The sequence below is a fragment of the Cyprinus carpio genome, chromosome A15, assembly GCF_018340385.1.
Source record: "Cyprinus carpio isolate SPL01 chromosome A15, ASM1834038v1, whole genome shotgun sequence".
In the NCBI taxonomy this organism is placed as follows: Eukaryota; Metazoa; Chordata; class Actinopteri; order Cypriniformes; family Cyprinidae; genus Cyprinus; species Cyprinus carpio.
The window spans coordinates 6,835,941-6,858,457 of NC_056586.1; the positions used below are offsets into that span (position 1 = coordinate 6,835,941).

A 22,517-nucleotide genomic window follows, 5' to 3' on the forward strand; every position below is an offset into this window, starting at 1 on the left:
TAAATGATAATTCAGTCAAATTATATGAGTGTGATGAATGAGGCTGGTATCCATTCATCGAGCAGCCAGAGGAAGCCCTCGCCTGAATGCTAACATGAACTGTTGCTTTGTTTGTTACTTCTTGCCTTGCATCAGTATTTATAGCCATACATTTCCACTGCTACTTTGCAAAGAATTGCCAGTCTTTTACTGCTTTGAGTGTTTTTTTTTTCTTTTTTTTTTCATTGCCTGTTTATTGTTTTCTTGTTATGATAATTGTGTTTGCCTTATTTGATTGCTGTCTTTTGGATTACTGTTTTTGCTCTTGTGGCCTGGTTGGGCTGATTACTTATCTCTCTTTACCCTGCCTACCTTATCAACTATGTCTATGCCTAATATATTGTATTTGCTTGCTGAGAGATAACAAACCTCCCACATTTGGATTCTACCTCGTCTCCATGTCGAGTCCATCAGGATGAGTCTTCTCATGTTCTTTACAAACAAGGAACTTAAGTTTTATTGGAGTGCAACCATTAACATATTATGAAACACACCCTACACTATAAATACCTTTAAAATGTTGAAGTTTCTTCACATAACTCAAGCATAAAATAAGGAGACCGCAGTTTCTTTTCTTTTCATTAAATATTACTAATCGAGGTAAGTGAGAGTGCAGCATTAAAATTGTTGCTTTAACACAGCTTATTGCAACAATTCCTCCTAATTAATTCATTTAACAAAGTAAATTCCAAGTAATCTCAGTTTAGAATTTCTTAATTCATTTTCAGGCCAACAATGTATAGTCAGGATGAAGAGAGGTACAGTATTCAGTCATGTTTTTGTGCATGTGTGTGTGTTTTGGCAAATTAAGTGAGTGTATTTGTGATAAATAAAATACCAGCTTTGAAATTAGCACGATTAAAAAAAAAAAAAAAGTACTGTGGTGGTGAAATTTGTTGGTTTGTAACATGACAGCTCAGAAAAAATATGACAATTCTCTTGTGATTCTTGTACATTCACTGTTGAATATGTATCTAAATCTACAGTAATTAATAATCTAAATCTAAAAATGTCTCTGTTTGTTTCTCTCTTTTGATAATTTAATTATTAGATCATTTTCAGAGTCACAAACTCATGGAGCATTCCACAATCATTTGACTGAGTCTGTTCAGCCTTTGATTGAGTTGATTGACTCTCTGAGGTTGATCGGCATTGAAAAGGATATGGATCCTACCTTCCATTGCAGTGGTAGAGAGATCAGAGTTCTGGAAAGAGCTCTGTTTTGGAGGCACTCTCTGGGGTGGCTTTACCTCGAGGAAGTGGTAAACCCTTTGAACATGTTATCTTATTTTAGCACCTTGTGACAAAATGAGAGTTACAAAAGCTATTTATTGCCATGGTGCAACATTTTTGGTCCCCTATTTGAAAGAGAGAGAGAGACAGAGAGAGAGCGAGAGAAATATGTGCACAACATTTCTTTCCGGTCCTCGAATCTGATTGATTTGAGAGGTCTTTCCACCCATCAGATATTCACCCAATATTTGTATCACTCCACTTGCAGCTTCACAGCGAGTGTAATGGCGGATGCCCAAATCCTCTATAATTTTATAAATAATACTGTTTTGTGTCACAGTATTTAGTTTTAAGAGGTTTCTTTAGGCAAGAATTTAGTTTTTTAGACTTATTTTGAAAATTTGCCTCAATATTTTAGATGTGAGCTCCAGGGTGTCCATTCAGTCCTCTTGATCCCCTGAGGGCAGCCTCACCTTGGCCAGTTATTTGGGATCATTACTATAATATTTGTTCCAGAGCAAACAGTTTTGGCTGAGGGAAAAGTTTCATAAATTCATATTTTTTTGTCTCATTACTATAATATTTGTTCCAGAGCAAACAGTTTTGGCTGAGGGAAAAGTTTCATAACTTCATATTTTTATATAACTTTAATGTTGTATCAGACTGCTACCTTTGCACTTTTGACTGAATTGCTTAGAAACTTTTACAATTCAGCAGCCTAAGCTTTTGCGTACAGAGCCCTTGTAAAACACAGCCAACTAAAACAGCGCTGTCATTGGAAATCACCCTTAACAGATGAAAGGACAGTACGACAAAGATATAACTTTCATCAGCAGACATTCCAACTAATGTTTTATTGTGAATATGAGAGATTGAGATGAAGAATGAATGCTGTATCAGATGCAGGTAATCACATTCACACAGTCCTTCTCTCTCATTATACTCTAATACAGTAAGCTTTTAATACAGTACATACAATAAGCTTTCAATGAAGCAACTCAATGTTCCTTCATTACTAGTTCTAAAACAGCATTTTCTGATTAGTAACGGAGGTTTGGGCTTATCTATTAAACTACCAAATTGAGATTTAAATCTGTGGCAGAAGAAAGTATTTCTGCAGACAGAATGTTTTTTTTTTTCTTTTCACTCAGGAGTTTATTTAATTACAAACTGTTGAATTGTTGTATAAATGCAATATCACACTCTTACCCATCGCTTTATTATTATTATTATCGCATAGCTATGATTACCTACGGCATTAACCATAACCCTATGGCTGACTCACAGCCATGCTGATTTAGATTGATCACACAGGTACAAGTGTGATATTGCTTATATACAATGACCCCATAACCGTTATCTGATCATTTATTAATATTGTTGCCAAAAGCTGACATTTAGTAATACTGAAAAATGAAAAATAAACATTTACATTTGTTTATTTAGCAGATACTTTTTTTTTTTTTTTTTTTAAGAACTTTAAAAATTTCACAGAAAAGCAGCAGCAGTTATTTATGATTAGGAAATATATGTTTTTTCTTAAGTACACATTGACCACAATTATTGACAACCCTTGAATTTATTATGAGTAAAATTTATCTAAATTATATTCCATTTACATATTCACAAGAGGGGAGATCCCAAGAGGGTACCAGGTGAGGGTGCAAAGGTTTCAGCCTCCTCGCCCCCCTGTAGCGTATCAGACCCGAACCAGACAAATTAAAGATTCAATCGGGAGCATGGTTGAAACATGAGTCGAATTCCACAGAAAGGCAACAGGATGTTGTAAATCAACTCCTAGCACCACAGTCTGAAGCAAGATAACCAACCAATTCTTTCACAGAACAACTTTCAAAATTAACACCATTAGAACAATTATTGACAATTTCAGGTCGGAGAAGAGATTGTCAAATTTGGGGCAAGTAATCCAGATTGATGGTCAAAGAGATGCACAGCCTAACCATGACATATAAACCCAAGATGGAAATCATGATCACATGGATTTACTTCCCCCACCTACAAGACAAGAACCAGACTGAAATTCCTTTAAGGGGACCTTTTAACCCCTGGTCTACCCAGAACGTCCTTATGTCAGAGAATGGCACAAAAACTGTCTTTTACAGATGTAGATGCACCAAAATGAACTCATAAAAAGACTTATAAAGGAATATCAGTCCATTGCTTAACTCCATATCATAAATATGAAACACACATTTGACTGTCATGTTTCTAATCACTTATTGTGTATGTCTTTTTAATAACTATTGAATAGCTTAAGAATTCATATTCATGTTTAGTATGTGTGTGTTCGAATCTTCTTGCTTAAAACATTTCTGACCATCGGTTATTTGCCACTTGTATCATATTCTTATCAGAATCATGTCCAAAATTATACCCTGCAAGAGTGGGAAAATTCGGACCACCTGATTGATAAGATAGCATATGATTTATGAATGGGTAGGACAAACATCGCAACACCCCGAGCAAAGACGATATCTAATTGGTCAAGACAACATTTGAGGTGTGGCCGAAAGGCCAGTTTAAATACTCAGGACACCATTAAATTTGGCTTTTAGCTTATGCTTTTTAGCTTTTGCTTTTAGTCATGTTTTTAGTCATCACTTTTAGTGTTCTTTGAGCGCGGTTCCAGTGTGCTTCGGCCTGCATGCCTGCTGCTACTTAGCCACGATGAGAAGAAACACCACCTAGTCTAATCATATTCAATAGATCATAGATGATGGAACCCATCCTGTTTGTTTTTTCCCACTTGTAAAACATATTTTGATTATTACACTACTGTACAATACATTTATTTTAAGGGGTCTTTGTTTTTGTGTTGTTCTAGTAAAAGTATCATTCTCTGTGTAAGTTGTGTGTAATACGCCACATTTGTACAGAGAAAAACCTCATACTGTCATGTTTTTCTAGGTATCGTCACTCGCTGTCCTCTTGAGCTGAAACTGCGGAAGGTCAAAAAAGGACCATGGTCAGGGACTATTTCTTACTGTGGTCACAAAGAGACCTTTTATGACCCATTAATGGTGGATAACCTAGTTAGAAAAGGTCAGTAAAAACAAAAAATTAAATTAAAATAAATTCAACAATTTAGTATTTAAATGATATTAAAACTATACTCCCGTGTATGTCTGTTGAAAACTTGTATGTGCATCCAACAGCTCAAAATGATCTTGCTGGAAATACGGTTGGAATCAGTGATGAACTTGTTACTTTGGAAATTTCATCTCCTGATGTTTGTGACCTCACTCTGATCGATCTACCTGGCATAACCCGTGTACCTGTGCAAGATCAGCCTGATGATATTGGAGATCAGGTGAGTGTATGTGGTGTTTCCTCAAAGCAACTTTTGTAAAAAGTCTTCTCTGCGTGATCTGTAGCTATCTCCTTAAGTCCCAATTAGCGATATGCGATATTTCGATGTTATTCGATATGTGATATAATTATGCTATTTAAATAATGAAAAATCCTTATCATATTAATTAGGGATGCCGCAATATACAAGTATTGGCGATATTTAAAAATGAACAGTACACAAAGGACTATAAGATGCATAATAATCCAGCACCAGTACCATTATTGAGCACTAATCTCTCACATGTAATAAGTTTCATTCATACTCAACACCGGAGGGTTGCTTTGCACAGAAAGTCCACAAGCAAGACTCATAAGAGTAATAAAACTAATGACGTTCCAGTAAATTCCTAGTAAATTCCGAGTAAAATGCAGAAATAAATGTTTTATATGATGAAACATGGTCCGTGTTCAGTTGCGTTCATTCCTTTTTTTTCTTTTTTTTTTATATTGACATATTATATTACAAATATTTGATTTAATATTGACGTCAGGGAAAACGAGAGGTGGTGGATTATGTTTTCATATCAATGAAGTCTAGTGTACAGATGTGATGGTTTTTTAAAGGAGACGTGCTGCACAAATTTGGAAGCTCTCTTTATTAACTGTAAGCCTTTTTATTCACAGCAGCGGTTTTCCTCATTTATTCTGGTGAGTGCGTACATTCCTTCTGACGCGTGTGTGAGCGTGGCGCTAGAACAGCTGGCTGATCAGATCACACACACAGAGCAGCATTATCCGGACTCTTTAATTTTCATTCTTGGTGAATTTAATAAACTTGGTAAAACCAGAGTTTCTTTCGGTCTCCTCCCCCTTTTTAAATTGCAAGCGATGTTTAAATACTTCATTCATTCATGCACGCTGCAAAGATGCTTTTCTTACTAAGAATTTTTATTTATTTTTTTCCAAGTACAAATATCTAAAAATTTGCAAATCAACATGGATTTTCTATATAAGAAAATGATATAAGATATTTAGTCTTGTTCCTGGGGATCTAAGTAAAGTGCATTTTACTTAAGTAAAATTAGCTGCCAGTGTGGTAATAAAAATCTTAATGCAAATGGAAAACAAGATTATTCGGAGTGTCTATTAAGTGCAAATTTACAGTAGCTCCGCCTTCCAGTGTCACAGTTTCAGTGGTGTAGGCAGTAACACGTTGGGCGCAGAGAACTAGCTTGTGATGCGATTGACCACGTTCTCACGTTTCCCATCACATATCACATTGGAATTTTTTTTCAACAAAAATGAAGAAAATGTTCTAAAAGTGGAAGTAAAGTTCCTAACCAATGATTAATTATGATAATTTTTTTTTTATAATTTTAATAAATATAATTATTTACACTCTGTTATTGCATCCTTTTAATGTACAACAATACTGAGGTGCAAATAGTATGTGTCCGCCATAATAAAGTATAAATAGCATCTAATTATTATTTACTCTTATTGAAAAGAACTGCTTTTACATGGTAAATAGAATACATCACTATTTTCACTGTGTAAATAGCATCTATTTGCATTTAGCCTAGGATCACTAAGAAAGTAGTGACTTTTTACAGAAAGTAAATCTATCGTATTTTTCTTACCCTATTGGCAGATTATTTGTAAAATAAGAAAAATGCAGTTAAATTATTATTATTAGGCCTATTGTTTTATTTATTTATTTATTTTTGCCTATGGGAAACCATGAAAATGAATAGCCTATTAGTTCAATAACCTGCCGTTCTGCCAGTTTTCACCTGTGATATTATAACAGTGATAAGAATTAAACTTATATTGACTGAAGTATGCAGACGTCTTTTTGGGGGAGCTGTTGCCATGGTGAATCTTAATATTGGAGCTCCATTGATCATGGCTTTTCATAGTCGTTGTACATACGCTAAACTCAATTCAGCTGTTCTGAAACCGAAAATTCTGAGTTTCCTATCTCAGAGTAAGTCAACTCAGAGTTCAAGTTTTAACTCAGAGTTGGTTGAACCTCCTTATTGAAACTGGCCCCAGGACTTATTTAACATTTAACAACGACAAACCTTGGTTCAGTGCAAAACTAAAACGTGCATGTTCTATCAAGACTCTGCAAAAACCGATCCAGAATGCAGCAGCGAGAGTTGTCTTCAATGAGCCAAAAAAAGCTCACATTACTCCTTAATCCTCATCAGGTTACACTGGCCACCAGTAGCTGCTCGCATCAAATTCAAGATACTGATGCGGCACTGGCGTGGCACCAATATACCTAAACTCACTAGTTTAAACTTATGTGCCCTCCAGAAGCTTGCGTTCTGCAAGTGAACGGCGCCTTGTGGCGCCATCCCAAAGAGGTTCAGAATCACTCTCACAGACCTTTTCCTGGACTGTGTCCCAATCTCAATTCGAACAGCTGAGTCTTTACTCATCTTCAAAAAACATCTAAAGACACATCTTTTTCTCCAGCACTTGACCAACTAATACTAGCACTTACCTTTTCTTTTCTATTCTATTCTATTCTTGAAAAAAAACAAAACCTTGCTACGTGTTCTGTGCTAGCGCTGGTCTGATTGCTTCTATTGTTCTCACACTTAAGTCTCTTCTCTCGCTGGTCTGATTGCTTCTATTGTTCTCACTTGTAAGTCGCTTTGCTAAATGATTAAATGTAAATGTAAACTCAAACAGCTTCACCAGGCCAAAGAGGGCATCTGCAGGAGTGGGAACATAGCCTTGTACAAACAAGCTAAATACACACTGAATAGGTAGATAATAGTATCTAAGAGAAGCTACTCTGAAAATCTGAAAAAAAAACCCTGCATTAGCGTGGAAGAGCCTGAAAGCCATCACCAGCTACAAGACACCATCCTCCAGCACTGAGGCCAATCAACATCTGGCTGAAGACCATAACAAATTCTACTGCAGGTTTGAAATGTCTGGTCTCACACCCCACACCCGCTCTGACCGTCTCACAACACAGCCATTGACAACCTCCCTCCCCCCTACTGCTTCTCAGCCTGTACTTAACATCTGTGAAGGTGATGTATGCAAAGTCTTCAGGAACCAGAAGATAAGGAAAGACAAACAGGGCTAAATGACTACAGACCTGTTGCTTTAACATCTGTGGTCATGAAGTTATATGAGAGACTGGTGTTGGCCTACTTGAAGGATATCACTGGACCCTTGCTGGACCCCCTGCAGTTTGCACTTCTGAATAAATTGACACAGCTCTCTGTACTCACCTCCATCTGTCAGTGGATCATCATCTCCCTGACAGACAGGCAGCAGCTAGTGAGGCTGGGAAAACTCACATCCAGCACCCGCACCATCAGCACTGGAGCTCCTCTGGGGATGTGTGCTCTCCCCACTGCTCTCCTCCCTTTACACAAATGACTGCACCTCTAAAGACACTGTTGTCAAACTCCTGAAGTTTGCGGACAACATTAAAGTCATCTGCCTCATCCAGGATGGTGACGAGTCTGCTTACAGACAAGAAGTTGTGCATCTGGCGGTCTGGTGCAGTCATAACAAACTGGAGCCTGGAGGTGATAGTGGACCTGGAGGTGATAGTGGACCTGGAGGTGATAGTGGACTGCATCCCCCCACTCAAAAAGTTCAATCTGCCACAGGCACAAATGATACAGTTTTACTCAGCTGTTACTGAGTCGGTTCTGTGCTCTTCTATAACTGTCTGGTTTGGGTCAGCCAGCAAATCAGATATAAGAAGACTGCAACATAGTGTCAGGACAGCTGAAGGGATAATTGGTGTGCACCTGCCCAACCTTCAGGACTTGTACAATTCCAGAGTACAGAAACGGGCAGGTAACATCATCACAGACCCTTCTCACCCAGGCCACAACCTGTTTGCAGTTCTCCCCTCAGGCAGATGCTACAGATCTCTGCCCACTAGAACATCTCAGCATAAACATTTCCCCCCATGCCATCTCCATCTTAAACAGCTAACACAGAAATTATTACCTGTTTTCTGTAACTCATTTTTCCATTTTCAGCAATTGCCTGTCTTTCAAGTATTATGTAAATACATATGCATATTTTTATTTATACAACTGTACAGTAAATAATGCACAAATCTGTACATAAGTCTTCTGTTCCAGATTTTACCACATTATTATTTATTTTTTATCTCGAGGTTTATTTTTTTATCTCGAGATCTCGAGACAAAACCACCAACCACTAAAACCACAACAGAAACATGAGAAAATGGCACCTTTTTCATTTTTTTATATATATATATATATATATATATATATATATATATATATGTTCAGGGGCAGAAAATGGATAAACAACTTAAATATTCGGTTTCCACGTGTGGGTGGTAATGAAACGCCCTGTTCCGCTGATTGGTCAAGCAAAGATCAAATGGTGCCATTATCATGTTTTCTTTAGTTCCATTCAACAGAATAATAATCCTTTGCTGCTATAGTTAAAGTGTTTATTTTAACTACATTTCATCTCTCTCTCATCAAACAACCAGACTAAAAAATGACTTTACACAAACCGGACTGGGGCAGTGACTACGTATAGACAAGGCTTACATCTGTGTAAACATAGATTCTCTATGGAAAATATTAGGTGTTTATTTCAGAAATATATATGTACCTAGCATTTCAAACTTTTTTAAGATCAACCACCCCCCCCTCTCTTTTTTTTAATTGCCAACCCCTTATATGTATTGTCCCTTCAATTTTTATGATTATCTGTAACACTTTACAATGTGTAATTTGTTAACATTAGTTAATGTATTAACTAACATGAACTAACAATGAACAATACATTTGTTACAGTATTAATTAATCTTTGTTAACCTTAGTTAATGAAAATACAGTTATTCATTGTTTGTTCATATTAGTTCACAGTGCATTAATAAATTTATTAATTTAATAATGTATTAGTAAATGTTGAAATTAAAATTAACTAAGATCAATAAATGCTTTAGAAGTATCATGCTTAGTTCATGTTAACTAATACAGGTAACTACTGTTAACTAATGAACCTTATTGTAAAGTGTTACTTGATTATCACTGTCAATCACTGTGATTTTGAGAGAGAATCCCCATTTATATATGGATTTCACTCCCGAAACGCTGCGTCATGAAAAACAACTTTTATTCAGATTTTAAATACAATATATAGATATAGAAGAAAGCACGCAAATAGTGCACCCTTTAATCACTAAAAAACTAATTTTAGTTGATCGCATTCTCACAAAGTTCTGTTATAATCAATGAAGCTCCACAAACAACACAATGAATCTTATATTTACATTGTGTCTACCCTTTATTTGTTATATTGAGTGGAATCGTGAGTTTGCAGATCGGTCTGTGATTGGCTACACTGCTCAACACTGCAAAAACATGTTGTAAATAGAAACAAAGCTCTCAAGAGAGCGAACACAAATATGCACTGGAATCTACCATGAGGCAGCTGCCACTTACTTTCGTCTTGTTGTTTGTTTATTTTGTTATTAAAATTAAGTTTACCGGTTCCCGTCTCCTCCTGTGCGTCTTGAACTTTGTTACATACATAGGTCTCTACATTTTCCTTAAATCACTCTGGCGACCCATTTTTTTAAAGGGGTTGTTCAGTGTTTTTTTCCTAGGCTTTATTGTGTTTATGGGGTGCAGTCTAACGTGTTAATGCTTTGTTTTTTTTTGTTTTTTTTAAAAAACGCATTATTTTTCACATAATTTACCTATATTCCAAACCGCTCTGTCCCTTCTCTGAGAAACGGGCTGATCATCTCCTTCTTTTATGAAGCCCCTCCCTCAGAAATAGGTGATGGGCTCTGATAGGTTAGCTAGCCCAGTGTGTTGTGATTGGCTAAACCGCCCCTAGTGCGTGTCTAAATGTCCTGCCCCTCACCTCAGCGGCATGTGCTCCGGTTGTATTGTAAGCAATGGTGTCGTTAATATCGCTTATCAGCTTGAGCCCGATTGAGAAGCAGAGGATATTATTGAAGAGGATCGTGCAGAACCTGTGCTAGCATAGCTTTTAATGGTAGGCCTATGTTTTTTTGTTTGTTGTTGTCTCATACTTTTAGATACACTGTTATTTGTAAATTCTACTACTTATGTTAGCTTTTAATACATGGTTTTATCCTAAATTAAAGCTTTAATACAGTATGACAACTGCACGCACATCCATGTTTAACGCTTCTCATGTGAAAATAAGTGTATAATTATAACAGTTCATTGCTGGAGATGAGATGAATGCGAGAGAGAGAGAGATCCAGAGCATGTGAAGAGCGGGGGAAGAGAGGGACAGGATTGAGAACCACTGCTTTAGAACATTTAGAACATTGATTTTGAAACTTGTGAATACATTAGAATCGTTAGAAGACAGAATCGCATTCATATGTGAATAGAATTTTACTTGCACATCTAGTTTTCTCTCCCTCTTCTCTTAAGCAGCGCAGCATGGCATTGGCTCCTTTGCTGCCTTTTCCCAAGGGCACGGTTTATCAGGGTTTGTTACATCACAAACCCGGGAAGTAACTGGTTGCCATCCCTACCAACTGTTTTTGTAGGCATTAAACTGACAGAATTTTAAAAGTCGATATCTCCGTTTGCATTGAACTTTCAGTTCCCTTTCATAGGTCACTTCGATGCTGCGGTGACGTCACCGTATGGGAACACCTTTCGGTGTGATGAATGTCTGAAGCCCTATACCATTCCGCCAATTTTATTGGCCAAATAGCACTTGGCACCGCCTTACGCATGCGTACGCATCGTATACCCGGGTGCCGCGCGCTATTTCGCTCAGATTTCATTTCCTTCAGGAAAGAGAATCATCTGTGCCCTAAGGAAACCATCTCGCGTTCTCAGCGGGTTTTTTTTCTTCGAGCAGTGTTCAACTCCTCTTCGCGGACGCGATGAGTCAACGTAAGGTAAGAGCCGTATACCGGGTTTATCACGGGGAGGCACTCACGAGAGGTTCGTTTAGCAGCCTCTCTACATGTTCTCTCTGTGATAGCCTGCGGCTACAGTTCTGCGCTCGGAAGTGTATTTTCTCTAGGTCGCCCCGCGTCTAACCCCTGCCGTTACGCTTCTGCGGTCGCCGAGGCGCCGCACGAGGCGGTGGTTTGGGGTGATGTGTGCGGCTTGGATTATGAGGACAGTGATGCGCTGGAGTTTTCCACTTCGCTCGCTCTCCCCCACTCGAGTGTGTTAAATCAGCAGATTTGCTTTACAAACTATGTTTGTCCACCGCGGCTTCGGACTCAGAGTACGCTCTGGCCGGCACATGCGGTTCTCTCCATCCGAGCGGACAGGAGAAACGCGCATCCCCTTTCTCAGTGAGCTGTTGAATGTGGTTACCCGCGTGGTGGATAAACCACCCCCCCCACCCGATACCCTACCCCACTTAACTCAACCAAAACAATACGAGGTCCTGAAAGCAGCCTTAATCAGCACCAGCCACCAAAACGAACACAGCGGGTTTCGCCATCATTGCTGACATGGCGGACCGTGGTTATACAGCGATGCCGCCGGTGGACGAACTCTCTTGCCGAACGTATCGCGCCGAACTCGGCCGCGGCCTAAAGTCTCGCCCCCTCTCGAAGGCGTGTCGAGTCGCGTCTAATCTCGGCAAATTTACTCCACTTGATGGCGGTTCTAACGAGAAAGATATCACAACCGAGGCTGTGAAAAAGCTGCGGGGGGCAACAGATTTGGCGCTTAGTGCTACCAAACATACTGCCCGAGCAGTGAACCGTTCTATGATGGGGATGTTAACGGTCGAGCGCCACCTTGGCTAATCTCGCCGACATTACAGAAAACCCTGAGTTGGACGGCAAAAGCCTCTCGTCCTCAATCCCCTTACAGCAGTTCCTGATACTTCTGCTGTTCATCAGGGACTGTTCCCTCCTCTAGAGAGCGCTGTTGGAATGCTAATGCACATCCAACCCTCTCACTGCAGTCCCCACGCTCTAACATTGACTGTCTCGCAGCAAAGGCACCTCGAGCATCATTGGATTGAGCTATCACTTGAGCGCCCCCTCAGACACTCTGCACAATCCAGCCTTCAGAGTTTGAGGGATGGCACAAGAGGCTGACAAAGACAGCCTGTTTATGACGGCTGACACAGCTGCCGCGTTCTCGCTAGCAGCGGGGCCCAATGTTTATCTTGTTGGATTAAATCCTGCCGTAGATACGCTTCAGGATTATACACAACAAAACACAGCGACTTTGACGCATGCGCTTCCCTTAGCCTGTTCGTCAGGGACTGTGCCCTCCACCAGAGAGCGCTGTTGGACTGCTAATGCACATCCAACCCTCTCACTGCAGTCCCCATGCTCTAACATTGACTGTCTCACAGCAAAGGCACCTCGAGCATCATTGGATTGAGCTATCACTTGAGCGCCCCCCTCAGACACTCTGCACAATCCAGCCTTCAGAGTTTGAGGGATGGCACAAGAGGCTGGCAAAGACAGCCTGTTTATGACGGCTCACACAGCTGCCGCGTTCTCGCTAGCAGCGGGGCCCAATGTTTATCTTGTTGGATTAAATCCTGCCGTGGATACGCTTCAGGATTATACACAACGAAACGCAGCGACTTGACGCATGCGCTTCCATTCCTGTTCGTCAGGGACTGTGCCCTCCACTGGAGAGCGCTGTTGGACTGCTAATGCACATCCAACCCTCTCACTACAGACCCCACGCTCTAACATTGACTGTCTCGCAGCAAAGGCACCTCGAGCATCATTGGATCGAGCTATCACTTGAGCGCCCCCTCAGACGCTCTGCACACATCTAGCCTTCAGAGTTTGAGGGACGGCACAAGAGGCTGATCAAGACGGCCCGTTTATGACGGCCCACACAGCTGCCGTAAGCATGCTAGCGGCGTGGCCTGATGTTAATTTTGTTGGATTTAATCCTGCCGTGGATACGCTTCAGGATTATACACAACGAAATGCAGCGACCAAAGAAAATCGTGGTGCTGCGGCAGGAGCGTCTCTGTCTGGGGAATAGGGGCTATAAAGTACACCCCTCTCAGATGGAGTCAGGTTTTACAGCCGCTATTTTTGTGTAAAAAAAAAATAAATAAAATAAAATGGCAATTTACGCTGTTTGAATCTTGCACTCAGGATGAGCAAAGAAATCAAGATGTTAACGGTAAAGTCTATTCTGTCTCAGATTCAACCAAAGAGTTGGTTTGTCACGATCGATCTGAAGGATGCATATTTTCATATTCAGATCATCAGGAGACACAGGAAGTTCCTCAGATTCGCTTTAGAGGGCAAAGCGTATCAATACCGTGTTCTTCCCTTCGGCTTAGCCTTGGCTCATCGAGTATTTTTGAAATGCATGGACGCAGTTCTGGCCCTATTGTGGCTCCAGGGCATTCGTGTATTGAATTACCTGGATGATTGGCTGGTGTTAGCACAATCGCAGACTCAAGCACACTCCCATTGGGATCTTGTGCTGAATCATCTAAACAGCCTGGCTTATGCACAAATTTCCAGAAGTGTGTTTTATTCCCTCTAACCCAGTTCAGTCTCTCACGTCATGCCTGCGCCATTTCATAGCAGGTCGCGCAGTGACGGTGAGTTTGTGCCTCAGACTTTGGGTCTATGATAGCAGCATCCTCTGTAATCCGTCTAGGCTTGCTTCACATGCGCCCATTTTCAGTGGTGGATGAAAAGCCAAAACATTTCACCCCGTTGTTTTTTTTTGCATTGTACGGTTTTCGGTGACACGGAGGTGTGTTATGTCGATAAAAACATGGATGTCAGCTAAATTCCTTCAAACTGGAGTTCAGCTGGGGATTCGTGCTTCCCGCAAGACTGGCACGACGGACGTGTCTTTGACCAGTTGGGGAACTGTTTGTCAAGGACGCCCAGCTCACGGAGCATGGACGGCGACACAACGCAACTGGCATATAAACAGGTTGGAATTGCTGGCAGTTTTTATAGCTCTCCAGTATTTTCTTAAATCTGCTGATCGGCCGTCATGTACTACTCAGGTCAGACAACATGGCGGTTGTGTCGTATCTAAATCAGCAAGGAGGATTACGCTCTCACCCCCTGTGCAGGGTGGCGAGGATAATTCTTCTTTGGTCTCAGAACAGATTTCTGTCGATCCGAGTGGTTCATGTCCCCGGGCACTTGAACTTCGGAACGGATTTGTTCTCCGGACAGAGCCTGGAGCAAGGGGAATGGAGGTTGCACCCCCAAATGGACAGTGTGGAGCCACACACCCGTGGTTTGCGGAACAGGTCAATCTGTAGCGGGCTCTCCGTGGAGATTCCCCTCAGACAGGACTTACTATCGCAAGCACGAGGGATGACTTGGCACCCAAGGCCAGATCTATGGAAGCTGTTGGCGTGGGCTCTGAGCGGAGTGAGTTAATATGTCACGGTTTTTCAGTTGGAACCACCAAGACTATAATAAATTCTAGGGCAGTTTCTACGAGACGCTTTATGCTTTCAAATGGAAACTGTTTACTGCCTGATGTGGAATTCATAATTTAGATCCAGTTTACTGCCCCGTGGCTTCAGTACTGGAGTTTCTTCAAGACTGTTTTTCTGATGAAATAACACCAGCCCCTCTTGAAGTTTACGTGGCAGCCATTTCAGCTAACCACGTATATTTAGATGGTACTTCAGTCGGCCATCATCCGCTGGTCTGTTGCTTATACAGGGTTTGTGACGGCTAAGGCCTTTCCCACCCTGCATGAGTTCCTTCATGGAATTTATTCATTGTGTTGCAAGGTCTATCAGAACATCCGTTTGAGCCCTTGAAAAATAAATAAATAAATAATCCTACTTTAAAAGACAGTTCTTCTTGTGGCTTTATCCTCCCTCATGAGAGTTGGGGATTTGCAGGCTCTTCTGTTTGGCCCACGTGCATGGAATTTTCACCAGGGTTTGTGGAAGTACTGCTGCAACCGAGACCTAATTATGTCCCTAAGGTCGCCTCGAACCCCTTTCACTTTTACAAGTGGTCTTGGAGGCTTTACTCCCTGCTGAGGCGGGGCTAGGAGATCTGAGTCTTTTCCCTGTCAGAGTGCTGAAGACTTATGTTGATCGAACAGCTCCATGGCGTGAGTCCGACCAGCAGTTGTCTGTTAGGACACAAAATAGAGGCTGTGCTGTCACAAAGCAGCGCATGTCCCATTGGTTGGTGGAGACTATATCTTTAGCCTATGAGGCGCGCGGACTCGCTTCACCCTTAGAAATTGGAGCTCATTCCACGAGAGCAGTGGTTTCATTGAAATCATTTCTCAGTGGATCTTCTATATATGATGTCTGTGCTGTGGCAGGATGGTCCTCTCCGAGCACTTTTGTCAAGTTTTACAGTCTGGATGTGAGGATGGCTCCTGGCTCCCGGGTTCTATCCGCTTGAGCAGATACTTTCCTTGGATCCCAACTATCAGGTACATCAGGCGTTATGGTATAGGGTTCCCATACGGTGACGTCACCGCAGCATCGAAGTGACCTATGAAAGGGAACATCTCGGTTACGTATGTAACCACGGTTCCCTGAATAGGGAACGAGATGCTGCGGTCCCGGCCGTTCCGTACCTTGATAGCATTTCTTCAGTTCATGAAATCTGAGCGAAATAGCGCGCGGCACCCGGGTATATGATGCGTACGCATGCGTAAGGCGGTGCCAAGCGCTATTTGGCCAATAAAATTGGCGGGATGGTATAGGGCTTCAGACATTCATCACACCGAAAGGTGTTCCCATACGGTGACATCACCGCAGCATCTCGTTCCCTATTCAGGGAACCGTGGTTACATACGTAACCGAGATGCTTTGTAACTTTGCAGATATTGTTTATGCTCAAACAGCAACATCACACACTAACTAACATTAAAAAAGTGAAATCGTAAAGAACCACCCCTTTATGTCTCGCGACTCCAGGCCTGTTTCTAGGCATAGGTAAGCTAGGTGGTCGCCTAGGGCGCCACCAGCAGGAGGGGGTGCCAATGAGCACACGTGATTGCTGCCCCCAGTGGATCCCCCAAAATCACTGGTCTACAGTACTGTCAATCTGACGGTGCCTGTATGCCTTTGGATCAAAATGCTGTGAATTGCTGCCTGATTGTTGCATGCAAAATTTGCATTTGGAGGACTCAACAACACCGTTAGATGGGTTCTGTCAGTGCTTTTGCTGTCACGGTGTGTCAGCAGGGAAACGCAGGAGGCTCTGAGAATCATTGCAATAAGGAACTTTTAATAAAAAAATGAGGATACATGGAGACTACACACACAAAAGATAACTGTGACTGGACAACCAAATACTGAACAGACTGGGGCTTAAATACAAGACAAGCGAGGGTATGACGAGAAACACCAGGACAGGCCTACTCGAGACGGCAGGCCTCCAGGGTGGTACCCGTTCCGGAACCCTTGGCGGATCAGGCAGACTAGGAGGCCATGGCGGAATAGGCAGCTTGGGGAGCCATGGCAGAGCAGGTTGTCCAGGAGGCCATGGCGGAGTAGGGAAATCAGGGGGCCATGGCAGAGCAGCCTCCGAGGCCGCGACCCCAGCCCCCACAACCCCCACTTGACTAAGGAACGGCTGGCGGACTTGCTGGTTCTGGATCTGGGAAGGATGCTTTCAAGATACCAGAGGATCCCTTCCGTCCAGCTCAGTCCAGTGGTGTCTGGGAAGTCCACGGGGTGATGGTAGTTGGCCCCTATCCAGAACAGCAATTTCAGCATCGCATTATCCAACGGCCTACACACTGCGAGCCTGCAGAACTCCCAAGCATTCTCCACAAATGGGAGATCTCTGTGGGCTAGGGCTGCGAAACGTGCAGCGGTTTCCATAGCCATGGAGGGAAAACGAAAAAAAAAAAGGCTTTCAGACCACAGCAAACAAAAACGTGGAGAAGGGGCGCCGCTTACTTTTAGTTTGGTCCGATCATCTGTCATGGTGTGTCAGTCAGTGAAACAAATGAGGCTCTGAGAATCACTACAATAAGTAACTCTTTTTTTTAGCATTTTAGTCTCTTCTGTTTTGTGTAATTGTTATTTTTATGCAATGGCATGTTTCATTGGTCAAAAGGAGGAAAAAAATAAATCAAGATGAATTTCACTGATAGCATGGTTTATTTTTGTATGTATTTTATTTATTTTTTTTAAGATATATATTTCATGATATATCATTATCGTGAATTTTTGTGGCCACAATAATCATGAAGTGAAAAATCTGATATTGTGACAGCCCTAGTCCGACTATTATGTGTTAAACTGCAGCTTTGAAAAAATACATATTTTGACATATTTCCTTTTTGATACATCACATTCAATTTCAAATCAAAGAAGATCTGAGATGAACACTTGTTTTTAATATTTAAGGTAGTCTATTTGTAGCTGACTGGTGTAATTTAAAGTCAACATAAACACAGAATTGAGTATATTTATTTAGTGTCTTAATTCTGGGTCATCTGGCCCCATACTGATATAATACCTACTTGTCCCCATTATTTTTCCTGCACAACATTTTATTGTGGATATTATGGAAGTACAATTGGTTCAGTGTTTTTTCATATTGACCTGAAGATTCTCTCCTCCTAATCAGTAAATATGTCATCTTTTTTAGATCAAAAACTTGATACAGAAATACATTTCCAAAAGTGAAACCATCATTTTAGTTGTTGTGCCCTGCAATGTTGACATAACAACAACAGAAGCACTAAGAATGGCACAACATGCAGACCCTGATGGATACAGAACTCTTGGTTTGAAAACTTACTGTATTTCTATAAAAAAAAATGTTGTCCCTTTATGATTCTTGCTATTCTAACCATTTTTATTTTTTTTTTATGCATGGGTTAGCAATTCTCACAAAACCAGATCTCATTGACAAAGGAGCTGAGATTGATGTTTTGAACATTGTCCAGGGCAGAGTTGTTCCTCTCAGTAAGGGATACATTATTGTCCGATGTCGTGGTCAGAGTGACATCAATAACAAAATTCCTCTTGGTGAAGCCATAGACATGGAAATGGAATTCTTTAGAAACCACCGATATTTCAGGTAATTAATTAATGACTTAAATTACTTTTCATAATGATTAATAGTTTGTTTCAAATAAGTAAATATATATTTTTAGTGTTTATCTTTTTTGACAGCTCTTTACTGAATGAAAATAAAGCATCTACTCTATGCCTGACAAAGAAATTGACCAAAGAACTGGTTGATCATATCAAGGCAAGCACTAAATTTTGACTTCTATTTTTTTTTAAGTAAATAAACAAATCTATAAATACTACTAAAAATGTAAGTCTTCGATCTACGTCTTTAGCATCAACCAAGTGTCACTCTGTTGTTACTCATTGGAGTGTGTGATGTATTATGGATATATATGGTGCAATTAGCCAGCTGATTCATCCAAATATATTTTCTTATTGACACAGAAATCACTACCACACTTAACTGAGCAGATTAACGCTAGAATACTTGGTGTGCGAGAAGAGCTTAAAAAGTATGATCAGGGTCCACCTCTGGAAGAAGAAAAGATGGGACCTTTTCTCAGTGAGGTAAGAGCTCTGAGAATAAAGCAAATTATAACTATCTATCCTTAAATAATTTTATTGCATTTTATTTATATATTTTTATTCAATGTTAATTGATTGGCTGATTAATTGTGATTGATTTCTTATATAGATAATAATAAAGTTCAACGATCAAATCGATGAGCTGAGTAGAACAGGACATTCAAAAGACAGAAATATTCATGCACTTCTACGTCCCGTGTTCAAGAAATGGGACAGCCACTTGAAAGACACAGAAGTATCATGTAAGTCGAGATATGTTAAAACCATAGGTTCCTTTTTAGAACTGAACCCTGACTTTCTCTTATCTTTATCACACATTTAGTCAATGCAAAAATGACAGAAATGATAGAAAAGTATAATGAGATGCATCGTGGCAGAGAATTGCTAACATTTAGTGAGTTCAGCAAATTTGAATATGTCATCCAAGACCATGTGGTAGCCCTTCAAGAGCCAGCTATGCAAAGACTGAAAGATGTACAAGGTACAGTGTATATTTTTCTAAATGTACAGTTAAAAATGTTTGGAAATAAAGATTTTTTAAACACTTCAGAGTAACTCAAAAATACTGTAGGCCCACTCTTTTGTATGGTGCAGATTGTTTTACAGTTCAAAACAGTCTACAGCACACATAAAACAATGAGGTCTTTTTTATAATTTCTAAAGACAACCATTTGTCATTTTCTAATTGTAAATGATCAGATAAATATATATTCGTTACTTGTCCTTTTTTCTGTCTTCCCATTTTCAGAGATTGTTCAAAATAAGTTCAGGGAAGTATGTAATTTATGTTTTGTTCAGTACCCATTACTGCAATTAAATGTCTCTGTAAGTAAAACTTTTACATTATTATTATCATTATTAAAATTATTATTATTATCTTTGATATATTATGTTGTACTCCTCAGAAAAAGATTGAAGAGATTCAGTTAAAACAACAGGCTAAAGTGGAGAAAAGAATCAAGGAGTTTATTGCTATGGAGCATCTGGTTTTCACCCAGGACAAGGTATTGCAAAAGAAACTTGAGGAATCTGACATCCATCAGATGACTGGGCTAGAGCGCTATGAGAACCTCCATGAAGATGACATGGTTTTAAATTCCAAAGGCTGTGCATTGTTGGATACTAGAAATCTAGTACCAGAAAAACTGGCTCTTTATTATGAGGTGGGTGACAGCTCGTGCTATGAAATGTATTTATTTATTGATAGTGACAGTCATAATCATTCATTTACATACTATAAAAAATGTTAATTTGCATGCATAATTTATCTTACAATACTGTTACGTACACACTGTAATATCTAAAGGGAATTTAAAGGTAAAGTGGGTATTTCCATGCCACTAGTGTCACCTAATAAAATTGCAAACAATCCATCTGGCATTGGTCAACCACAAGATAGTCCTGCCCCAAAATGATGGTTGGTCAGTGTTGCTGTATAGGCTGGTTGGGATGCTCAGATAAACAGAGTCAGTGATTTAGGGGAATGCACGTACAAATCGCTTACTTATAGTTAATTAAATGTTGTTGTTGGTATCATGTTCAAGAACCTTTAACATCCATGAAACCTTTTCATTTTACAAAGGTCCTTTGTAGTGAAGAAAGATCAGACAGGCCGCATGTTGCCAGTGCATTGGCACTAGAGGTTCACCAAAGGGGCAACCAAAAGGTGGCTCAAATAACTTTATTTTTTAAGTGAATGTTATTTTAATTAATGTCCTGTCTCCTTATAGATCATCTATCAACGCCTGACAGACTATGTGCCCATGCTGCTAATCCTCTTCATGCTAAAGAATGCAGCTAAGACATTGCGACATCAAATGCTGGAAATGAGGAACGGGGCAGATGTGGCCAAACTGCTGAAAGAAGACTCAGAGCAAGGGCGCAGGAGAGCTGACCTAAAGAAGCGGCTGGAACGCCTCACGCAAGCTCAAGAATTAATAAACAACAGACGCTGACACATCTTTATAATAAAATCGGGGATATGCCTAAATTAAGCATCAGGGCTATAGAAATTGGCCACTGGATATACTATAACTGATCTCAATTTAGAAATTCTATCAATCATTTCATTAAATAAAGCAGACAAAGCATAATATAAAACACCATGAAAAGTATGATATCCTGTCAGTTTTTTTTTTTTTTTTTGTTAACAATTATTCAATGTATACACATGCTTTGCAGGATTTTTATTTTATTTTTTCTCTGTAAACACTCCTGTATCCTGTAGATCAAGTAGTAGACCACCCCTGGTTCAATGCTTAGGTATAATACATGAACTGATAAAATGTATACCTTGTATTCAGTGTAAGTCTGTCAAGTGTGCCAAATGCAGACATATAGTAAAAATGTATAATAAATTTTTATATTTTAAGATTGAAGGTTTGAATGTAGCGAAAGGGCAAAACAAAACAAGGGGGAAATAACAAAAGAAAGATTAATGTTACCTGTGTTAATCATTGTTTCATTTACATTAATTGCACTAATTCAAAACTAACCACTGTGTCTTCATCTACTATGTGATGCTGTTTGATGCTGCTGATGCACCAGCTCAGCTTGAGGCTGGAATACACTACTCAACTTTTGGTCCGATTTAGCCTACAGTCTGTAGCAAACTATTTGCCGCCAGTCTGCAGATTTAAATTGATGGATTTCACAGAAAATTGTGCAGTCCACAGATTTTTTCTCTTCAAACCAGTTAATTTTGACAGCAAATTTAGATTTAGTTTCAGTCATAATCTTTTGACTAAAATTTCATTTAGTTTTAGTCATATTTTTGTCATCTGAATTGTTTTTAGTTTTAGTTGACTAAATATCATAAGGTTTTAGTCTAAAACTAAAACCTAATGGGTTTAGTTCATTTATTAAGCATTTCTCTAAAATGTCCAATCTCATTATTTAGGTTTCATATTAAAGGGATACTCCACCCCAAAATGAAAATTTTGTCATTAATCACTTACCCCCATGTCGTTCCAAACCCATAAAAGCTATGTTCGTCTTCGGAACACAATTTAACATATTTTGGAAGAAAACCGGGAGGCTAGTGACTGTCCTATATATTGCCAAGTAAGTTACACTGTAAAGGTCCAGAAAAAGTATGAAAAGTATCATCAGAATAGTCCATCTGCCATCAGTGGTTCAACTATAATGTTGTGAAGTGACGAGAATACTTTTTGAACACGAAAAAAACTTAATTCAATAATTTGTCTCCTCTGTGGCTCTCCACATCAGTGTAGCGCCATTTTGGAGAATAAAGTCTTTATTTGTGTTTTATTTGCAAGACTAAGTCACAAGCCTCACGGTTTTCTTCCAAAATATGTTAAATTGTGTTCCGAAGACGAACAAAGCTTTTACGGGTTTGGAACGACATAGGGATAAGTTATTAATGA

General features: G+C 39.9%; 1 pseudogene; it reads left to right on the forward strand.

Annotated features, from left to right (window-relative positions):
- Positions 1 to 610: 610 nt before the first annotated feature.
- Positions 611 to 22,312, forward strand: LOC109091184 (annotated as a pseudogene).
- The last annotated feature ends 205 nt before the right edge of the window (positions 22,313 to 22,517 follow it).